The sequence below is a fragment of the Anastrepha ludens genome, chromosome X (assembly GCF_028408465.1).
Source record: "Anastrepha ludens isolate Willacy chromosome X, idAnaLude1.1, whole genome shotgun sequence".
NCBI classification, from domain to species: Eukaryota; Metazoa; Arthropoda; class Insecta; order Diptera; family Tephritidae; genus Anastrepha; species Anastrepha ludens.
The window spans coordinates 37,042,688-37,053,906 of NC_071503.1; positions in this window are offsets into that span (position 1 = coordinate 37,042,688).

Consider the following 11,219-nt stretch of genomic DNA (forward strand, 5'->3'; position numbering starts at 1 on the left):
AAACGGAAATTGGATGGACTCAGTCTTCCAACATTGAAAGGTGTGACACTTGGTCTTTCCAACGAAGTTAAATATCTAGGAGTAATCTTGGATAAGCAGCTGAGTTGGGAGACACACGTTTCACTGAAGGTGAATTGTGCATTGAAGATTTTTCAGCAATGCCGTAGAAGCCTATTGATATACACAGCACTTATTAGACCAATCATCACTTACGCTTCTGTGGTCTGGTGGTGACGGAGTATGGTTAAGTCCACAATACGGGAGCTATACAGGCTGCAAAAAAGTGTATGTTTATGCATCACGGGTGCCATGAGTACAACCTCTGGTTATGCCCTAAATGCCATGCTTGATTTACTCCCCCTGGATCTTAAGATACAACAGGAAGCAATAAAAGCAATGTGTAGACTCCATAAATATGGTATCTGGCACGAAGACGGAACTTTGGGACACAGAGAAATCTTGAAGTTGCTGTCAGAGCAGTATCCACTGTTTTTGGCACCTAAAGATGACCTGATACCCACAGTTTCATTTGGAAGGAAATTTGATGTCAGATTGCGTGAGCAATGGAGAAATCCAGAATGCATACAGGGAGGTTTGACGGATATTTTCTTTACCGATGGGTCCAAGACTGAAATAGGGTCCGGAGTCGGATGGTACTTAAACGATAGTAATAAGTATCACTATGCTATGGGGGGAATGGCAACTGTTTTCCAAACAGAAGTTTATGCCATCCTAAAAGTAGCCGAATGGATAATCGAGAGGAGATGGAGCGGGAAACAGATTGGAGTCTTCAGTGACAGTCAGGCTGCATTGAAGGCCCTGGAGAACGCGAAGCAAACCTCAAAGATTGTTCCAGAATGTAAGAAGAAGATTAACTCTGGCGCAAGACAAAACAGGCTTGTACTTATATGGGTTCCGGGACACTCCGGTGTTCAAGGAAACGAAATTGCCGACGAATTGGCCAACCGTGGATCAGCGATGCCCCCACAGATCAAGAATTGGATCAGCGATTATGTAGGCAATCTACATAAAGAGCGATAGTCCGATCTGGCACGCTGCAGAACTGCAAAGTGTTTTGTGACAAGTCCGAACAGAAAACTGTCAAACTTTATACTAAAACTTAGAAGGAAAGATATTCGGTTGATGGTCGGCATCATTACAGGACACAACCCATGGGGTCAGCATATGACCACCATTGTAATCATCGAGAACCCGGTATGCCGGTCATGCTTGGAGGAGTCGGATAGCACTGAGCACTTTCTCTGTGAGCGTCCTGCCTTTGCTAGAGCAAGGCTACGAGTATTGGGTTCCGATGTCATGAGAATGAGTAATATTCGTTCTCTAAAACTGGAGGATATTTACAGATTTGCCAAAGAATTTGGAAAATTCTCACAGGACTAACTATCTCTATTTCTGTCTCTATTCTTTCCTATCTCTTTCTCTGATACTTTTCCCCTCTCTCCTTGACTATCTACCCCCTTTCCAGAGCTTTAAATACAATGGGCTCTTTAGCCTCTTTAGGCTCTCCTGGTGCTCCTTGGCTCGACCTTTTCAAATTCAAATTCAAATTCACCATCGAAAAGGAACTTCTAGCCATTGTATGGGCCCTACGGAAATTAAGAAATTACTTAAATGGAATTACTAATTTAACAATACATACAGATCACCAATCTTTAATTTACTCTATTTCCGAAAGGAATCCAAATAACAAACTAAAAAGATGGAAGAATTTAATAGAAGAGTATGGTGCGAAATTAGTATACAAACCAGGACATCAGAATGTACTTGCTGATGCTCTCTCAAGGCAACAAATAAATACGACAACTGATTGCTCAGAACACTCAACAGAAAGCTCACCTGTGGATCAATTTAAGAGGGACAAACAAGCTTTAAACTTTTTCCGAAACAAAATTATACCAATTCACGACGCAAATAAAGACGAAATTGTGTCACAGACTATCTTTACAAATAATACACGACATATAATCTATTATAAAAATAAAGATACCCTAATTTCAAGTTAAAAATCAATTATACGACCTTACTCCTGGTCTAAATTTAGATGCTCTAAAATTAGATGAAGAAATTTTATTTCATTACAAAAAACGATATCAACTCCATTTTCGCCAAATGTAAAGTTGTTGTAGCACAAACACAACTTCAAGACGTAACTGATCCGAACGAACAAAGACAGATTATCATACAAACTCGCAAAAGAGCACATAGGAATTATAAAAACAATATACAGGAAATACTTACTCAGTATTTTTGGCCTTCTATTCGAGAAATGTGTAGAAAGGAAGCAATAAACTGCCAAGTATGTTTACAAAATAAATAATAGGGTGCCTGCCTAACAAACAACCAATACGTAAAACCCCAATACCAACACACGTAGGCGAATATATACAAATGGACATATTCCACATGAATATCAACATATACATTAGTTCCACATGTAAATATTCCAAATATTCTTATCTACGCAAACTTCCAAATTAAGTAAACTGCTACAAATACATTAAAGAAATACTCACACAAATATACCCTAACACGAAATATTTAATGACAGATAATGAGAATGTGTTTAATGGACATAGACCCGATTTACACGAGGAGACATCTGGAAGGGAGACACTGGAAATTCTCTTTTCATGTCTCATTCGCGGCCACACGGGCAAAATTGTTTTCGGCAACATTTTGACATTTAATGCTTTAGCATCGTCTGGTTCGGATGTATTTTCGCACGCGCTTTCATGTAAAGCGGAAAACATTCGTCAACAATTTCTTAAATATATGAATGAAAAATGCAAGCTGGTTAAATAATAAATAATTTGTTGTTTTTTTATTTAAATATTGTTGTACTTGAATAAAAAAAATTAAATTAAAAATAGTTCATACATAAATAATTAACTTAAAATTAACTTGAGTATCTAGAAATGGGAGGAAAATTAGAGTTCAACATAAACATGCCCCATAATATATTTTAAATTATACCTACTTTACTAGCAAAAATAATCGTGCATTTTCCAAGCAGTGTTCGGATGTTTGTCATCTTTGTTATCTTCCGTTTGCTTGAAAACCAACACATAACTCAGAACCTCCTCCCACAAAAGAAGAAAACAAATGAAGCAACTGTCAAAAATTGCTTTAAGATTGGAAATACGAATAAGAAGAGCAAAGCGTGTCGCCAGTACAGGAGACAAATTCCCTTCTCTCTTCCGCGGCCGTCCTTCACCACCGAACAAAATGTTTCCCTTCCAGATGTCTCCTCGTGTAAATGGGCACATACAACTAAATCAGTATACGACAGATTACATATACAACACTCAGTGACACCAGTACACCACTCAACGACGAACGCTCAAGTTGAACGCATAAACAGTACACTAATGGAACTATCAACACTTCAAGCACAGGAAAATCATACGGCACCGGGAGAAGAACTATTTACCGCCGTGAAGCAGTACAAGAGGACGATTCATTCCACCACAGGGTTTAAATCTGAGGATGTGCTTTTTAACAGAGAGAAATACCCCGAGATAAAGAACATCTTATTCGACAAACAGGATAAACTCCTGCAATATCATAACAAAAACAGACACACAATTACATACAAAAAAGGTGACTTCATATACGTAAAAATCGATAGAAGAAATAAATTAGTAACTAAATATAATAAACACAAAGTAGAAGAAGATCGAGGGGACACAATTTTAACAGCAAGAGGGAAAGTTATACACAAAGACAATATTAGAAAACAAGCAAAATGTGCAGAATCGCAATCACATTTTTCTTACTTTTGAAAATTGCTAACAATGACAAAATAACTGATTTGAATAACCAAAAATATGTGCTAACAGAGACAGATCCATCCTTTTGATTTGAGAATTCCAAATATTTGTACCACATAGCTAACCTGAGTACAATTCTAGCACCATACGAAAAAATAATAAGAAACAGGTACATAACAGATGAAAATCAGGAAGGAACTTTATTAATAAACAGGATAGAAACCTTAAAATCGCAACTTATATCAACTTCACATAGAGCTAAGAGAACGTTAAATTTCTTCGGTTCAATCTTAAAATTTATAACAGGAACACCAGACCACGACGACCTAATAGAAATTAAGGCAGGACTCAATGAACTTATTAAAAACAACAACCAACAACAAAAGATAAATTCTCAATTTGAAAAAGTCTTAGAAACCTTAGATGTTAAATCAGTTACAGAAAAAATAGTAATAAACGAAGTTTATCAAGAACTTGTATCCATCACATATACAATCAATTTTGCAAAAAATGGAAATTTTTATTCAGGCACTTTAAATTTAAATGATATTGAAGAAATAATTACAAATGAACAATTTGATACACCCATAATAAATATACTAGAATATGCAGATACACATATTTGCCAATACCAAAACTGTGTAATAAGTATTTATAAATATCCACTTATAACAAACAAATGAAAATTGTATAATATAACACCACTAATGTATAGACGTAGAAAAATAATTACTGACAAACATATTGCTGAATGTAACAACAAATATACTACAGTGGCTAAATGTAGAAACTATGTAGGAATGAATAGATGTCGACAATTGGCAGATGATAATTGTGCTATACCACTTTTGGAAAATAAGGAAGCTAAATGTAACATCATTCAAGAAAACAATAAACCTATATTAGTGTTATATCACGCTAATATCATCACAGATGGAGAACATACGTGGAATGGATATACAATTAAAGGACCAAAACTTATCCAATTTAACATATCCACAAACATCGACGAAAAAACATACCTCAATCATCAAGAAGAAACAAAAAAAGCAATCCATTCTCACACTAACGAACAATTAGAGATCCTAAAAATTCTAACTTCCGAGTCAGATTACAAATTTAGGAATATACAAAAAATGTACAAATACACTATACCTATAGAAGAACATCCGGTAAAGTTTCTTCTTTCTCATTCTCAACCTAGCAACTCTAGTACTCCTTGTGTACTCTTCGGCCAAAATATGCCAATGCTACAAAATAAAGCAGGAAGAAAAAAGGAGAAAACTCACTAACGAAATATACGAAGCGGAATTGATCCGCCTTAGAATACAACAACAGTAAAAAGTGAGGACACTTTATCTAAACAAGGGGGGCAATGTTTACTACGCCACTGCTGACGTCGCCACATAGCACGTTATAACATGCAGCGAATGCATTATCGATACAAACCGATTCAGGCAGCAACACAAACGGAATTTTCCACAAACGAAAAATAGATAAGTATTAGTAAATAACATAAGCAATGCATAAGGACTGATAAACAACCTTAACAATAGATAAGTATTAGTAAATAACATAAGCAATGGATAAGGACTGATAAACAATTTTCCACTGCAAATATAAATAGCCCTAAGTATACAAAATGTAGAGCAGTATTGAATTTCTATTAATAAAGAAAGCTCGTGACTGTGCAGCATATTTCTTTACTTTATTCTATTCAAACAGAATAACTTCGGGCTCAACTGGGATGACAATACGTTTTGTCACCTAAATGCTAAAATCCTCGAAATATAGGAAAATAAAAAATCCACGGTCTTGGAGAAAGACAAAAAACCAGTTTCGGAAAAAACGAGACACTAAATTAAAAAAAAAACGGTTCCTGGAAAAGGGGAACAATATTAACAACTTCCGAAGAAGTTGTCGTGACAGAAACAGAACACACTGGATCAGGGCGGAATAAAAGCATTCCTATCTGGCTATTCTTCCAAACGACGTTCCAGGAAATCCGAATCCTCCTTTCTAAGACGCCAAAGAAGCGACAACACAAGAAATGTGGCCCAATCAGCACAGCTAAGAGCACAAATTGATGCACAAACACAACAGTTCCAACAACAAATCTTACAAGTAACTACCCTACAACAGGAGCTTAATACTGTAAAGGAAAACCAAACAGCCTTCCACAATATCACCACCATTACACAACACGAAAAAAACCCTCTTACAATAACATACATCTTTGGCGTATGTTTTGGAGCTGTTCAAAACAGTACCCAAATGTGATGGGGATAAAAACTTGTATGGCTCATGGAGATCGCAAGTCTGGAAGTTTATGGATGACACCAAAGCGTTCACAGGACATCCTAGGTATTATAGCGCAGTAGGTATCATCCGCACGAAAATTATAGGAACAGCAACCGACATACTAAGCAATCATAACACGAAATTAAACTTCTATTCGATTATAAATCGATTGGACTATACATTTGCTCACCAAAGACCTTTGTATGTGTTATTAGACGAGATGAAAAAGGTTAATCAAGGAAGAAAGAATTTATCCGAATATCCCAGCGAAATTAAAAAAAAACACATAATCTTGCGCTTTCAAAAATTAAAATGTCGCATGAACAAAACAGCGAAGCTATGAAGACATATGCCAACCAAGAAGGCGTTCGAACATTCATTACGGGACTGAATAGCAAATACACAAGTGGAACCTTGTACAGCCACAACCCAAAGGACTTAGAGCATGCATATGCTATTGCCAGCACAACCTACCACGACAACAATAACCAACAATTTGAAACTCAGCCAAGGTATATCCAACAATCAAGAAGTCACTCGGGAGAAGAACGCTTCCCTCAACGAAATGAACGCCCCTGATATAATCCAGGGATACCTGTGCAACGCAATAATTTTACTCCGCACCACGACCGTATAAATAAACCAATACCTATGGAAATAGACAACTATAGGCAGTGTTTACGTCCTACTCAACACCCACAGGGATACAAGAATCCTTTCAAAAGGGAAAGACATCCATCCTCACAAAACTTCAATCAACATAAGCAGCAGAGGATCAATCAAACGCATCAAACAGAGGCAGAATCTACTATATCTCACCTCGAAGAACAGTACGAAGGCGAAAGTACTTTTTTTAGGCGAATAAACGGGCTGCCCTGCACTCAAACAAAGTGTGGTCTTACAGGCACACCCGTTGCAATCTTAGTCGACAAAGGGTCAACAAATAATTATATAAGTATGAACTGTAATATTGGTAAGTCAGTGCTTATTAAACCTATAAAAACCAAAACTATTCACGGATATTCATTATTAAAATCTAAAAAAATTAAAACTTTGTATAGTCATCACTTGTCATTTTTTTGAGATTGATGAGCTACTATTTGATATGATACTAGGGGAACCAGGACTTAGAACTATAAAAGCAGAAATAAATTTAGTCAACTACAGTTTAAAGAACCAAAAGAAAGTTGTGAAAGTTGAAAATGAACAAAACATAAATTACACAATAAATAATACAGAATATGAGGATGACATTAGGGAAATAATGAGAAAAAATGACGAAATTATTGAAAGCTTACCGTTTACCACAACTATCCAAGCAACTATTAGAACGAATAATGAAGATCCTATTTGGACTAAACAGTACCCTTATCCCATGTCAGATAATAATTTTGTGAATACAGAAATCCAGAAACTTCTCGATAATCAGATAATTCAAAAAAGTAAAAGTCCATACAACTCTCCGATTTGGACAGTCCCAAAAAAGGGCACCGATGAAAACGGGAAGCCCAAAAGAAGGATGGTTGTAGATTATCAGAAGATTAACGCACAAACAATATCAGACAGATACCCTATCCCAGACGTAAATATTACTATTAAAAATTTAGGGAAAGCAAAAATATTTTCTACTATAAATTTGGAATCAGGATTCCACCAAATACTAATAAAAGAATCAGACAGAGAGAAAACCGCGTTTCGTAGATGATATTCTTCGGCAGTACATTGGAAAATTTGCACACGTATACACAGATGACGTGTTAATATATTCTTTCTCACCCGAAAAACATGTTGAGCATATAAGAACTACTGTAAACGCCTTGCATGACGCCAACATGAAAATCTCTAACGAAAAATCACACTTCTTTCAGAACTCTGTCGAATACTTAGGGCATATAATAAAACACAATAGAATAACGGGGGACCCCAAGAAAATCCGAACAATTAAGGAATATCCTATCCCAAAGACATTAAAAGAACTTAGATCATTCCGGAAGATCATACAGCAAGTTTATTCAAAATTTTGCAGCAATCACTAAACCATTGACAATACATTTACGGCGACAATGGTATAGTAAGTAGAAACAAAAGTGAAGTTAAATTAGATGAGGCAGCTCTAGAAGCTATCGAGGAAATCAAGAATGCGCTTCAAGCTCAAGTAGAACTCTATCATCTTGACTTCACGAAACCTTTTGACCTGACTACAGATGCCAGCAATTTCGCTATAGGCGCAGTGCTGTCCCAAAACAGACAACCTATCGCTTTTGTATCACAAACACTCAATGAAACTAAACAAAATTACAGTACCAACGAAAAGGAACTTCTAGCCATTGTATGGCCTACAGAAATTAAGAAATTACTTAAATGGAATTACTAATTTAACAATACATACAGATCACCAATCTTTAATTTACTCTATTTCCGAAAAGAATCCAAATAACAAACAAAAAAGATGGAAGAATTTAATAGAAGAGTATGGTGCGAAATTAGTATACAAACCAGGACATCAGAATGTACTTGCTGATGCTCTCTCAAGGCAACAAATAAATACGACAACTGATTGCTCAGAACACTCAACAGAAAGCTCACCTGTGGATCAGCTTAAGAGGGTCAAACAAGCTTTAAACTTTTTCCGAAACAAAATTATACCAATTCACGGCGCAAATTAAGTCGAAATTGTGTCACAGACTATCTTTACAAATAATACACGACATATAATCTATTATAAAAATAAAGATACCCTAATTTCAAGTTAAAAATCAATAATGCGACCTTACTCCTGGTCTAAATTTAGATGCTCTAAAATTAGATGAAGAAATTTTATTTCATTTCAAAAACGATATCAACTCCATTTTCGCCACATGTAAAGTTGTGTTTGTGCTACAACTGATCCGAACGAACAAAGACAGATTATCATACAAACTCACAAAAGAGCACATAGGAATTATAAAAACAATATACAGGAAATACTTACTCAGTATTTTTGGCCTTCTTTTCGAGAAATGTGTAAAAAGGAAGCAATAAACTGCGAAGTATGTTTACAAAATAAATACGACAGGCACCCTAACAAACAACCAATAGGTAAAACCCCAATACCAACACACGTAGGCGAATATATACAAATGGACATATTACACATGAATAACAACATATACATTAGTTCCACATGTAAATATTCCAAATATTCTTATCTACGCAAACTTCCAAATTAAGTAAACTGCCACAAATACATTAAAGAAATACTCACACAAATATACCCTAACACGAAATATTTAATGACAGATAATGAGAATGTGTTTAATGGACATACAACTAAATCAGTATACGACAGAATACGTATACAACATTCAGTGACACCAGTACATCACTCAACGACGAACGCTCAAGTTGAACGCATATACAGTACACTAATGGAACTATCAACACCTCTAGCACAGGAAAATCATACGGCACCGGGAGAAGAACAATTAACCGCCGTGAAGCAGTACAAGAGGACGATTCATTCCACCACAGGGTTTAAACCTGAGGAAGTGTTTTTTAACAGAGAGAAATACCCCGAGATAAAGAACATCTTAATCGACAAACAGGATAAACTCCTGCAATATCATAACAAAAAACAGACACACAATTACATACAAAAAGGTGACTTGATATACGTAAAAACCGATAGAAGAAATAAATTAGCAACTAAATATAATAAACACAAAGTAGAAGAAGATCGTGGGGACACAATTTTAACAGCAAGAGGGAAAGTTATACACAAAGACAATATTAGAAAACAAGCAAAATGTGCAGAATCGCAATAATATTTTTCTTACTTTTGAAAATTGCTAACAGTGACAAAATAACTGATTTGAATAACCAAAAATATGTGCTAACAGAGACAGATCCATCCTTTTGATTTGAGAATTCAAAATATTTGTACCACATAGCTAACCTGAGTACAATTCTAGCACCATACGAAAAAATAATAAGAAACAGGTACATAACAGATGAAAATCAGGAAGGAACTTTATTAACAAACAGGATAGAAGCCTTAAAATCGCAAATTATATCAACTTCACATAGAGCTAAGAGAAGGTTAAATTTCCTAGGTTCAATCTTAAAATTTATAACAGGAACACCAGACCACGACGACCTAATAGAAATTAAGACATTACTCAATGAACTTATTAAAAACAACAACCAACAACAAAAGATAAATTCTCAATTTGAAAAAGTCTTAGAAACCTTAGATGTTAAATCAGTTACAGAAAAAATAGTAATAAACGAAGTCTATCAAGAACTTGTATCCATCACATATACAATCAATTTTGCAAAAAATGGAAATTTTTATTCAGGCACTTTAAATTTAAATGATATTGAAGAAATAATTACAAATGAACAATTTAATACACTCATAATAAATATACTAGAATATGCAGATATACATATTTGCCAATACCAAAACTGTGTTATAAGTATTTATAAATATCCACTTATAACAAACAAATAAAAATTGTATAATATTACACCACTAATGTATAGACATGGAAAAATAATTACTGACAAACATATTGCTGAATGTAACAACAAATATACTACAGTAGCTAAATGTAGAAACTATGTAGGAATGAATAAATGTCAACAATTGGCGGATGATAATTGTACTATACCACTTTTGGAAAATAAGGAAGCTAACTGTAACATCATTCAAGAAAACAATAAACCTATATTAGTGTTATATCACGCTAATATAATATCATCACAGATGGAGAACTTACGTGGAATGGATATACAATTAAAGGACCGAAACTTATCCAATTTAACATATCCACAAACATGGACCAAAAAACATACCTCAATCATCAAGAAGAAACAAAAAACGCAATCCATTCTCACACTAACGAACAATTAGATTTCCTATAAACTCTAACTTCCGAGTCAGATAACAAATTTAGGAATATACAAAAAATGTACAAATACACTATACCAATAGAACAACATCCGGTAAAGTTCACAATGTATAGCACTCTCAGCCTAGCAACTCTAGTACTCCTTGTGTACTCTTCGGCCAAAATATGCCAATGCTACAAAATAAAGCAGGAAGAAAAAAGGAGAAAACTCACTAACGAAATATAAGAAGCGGAA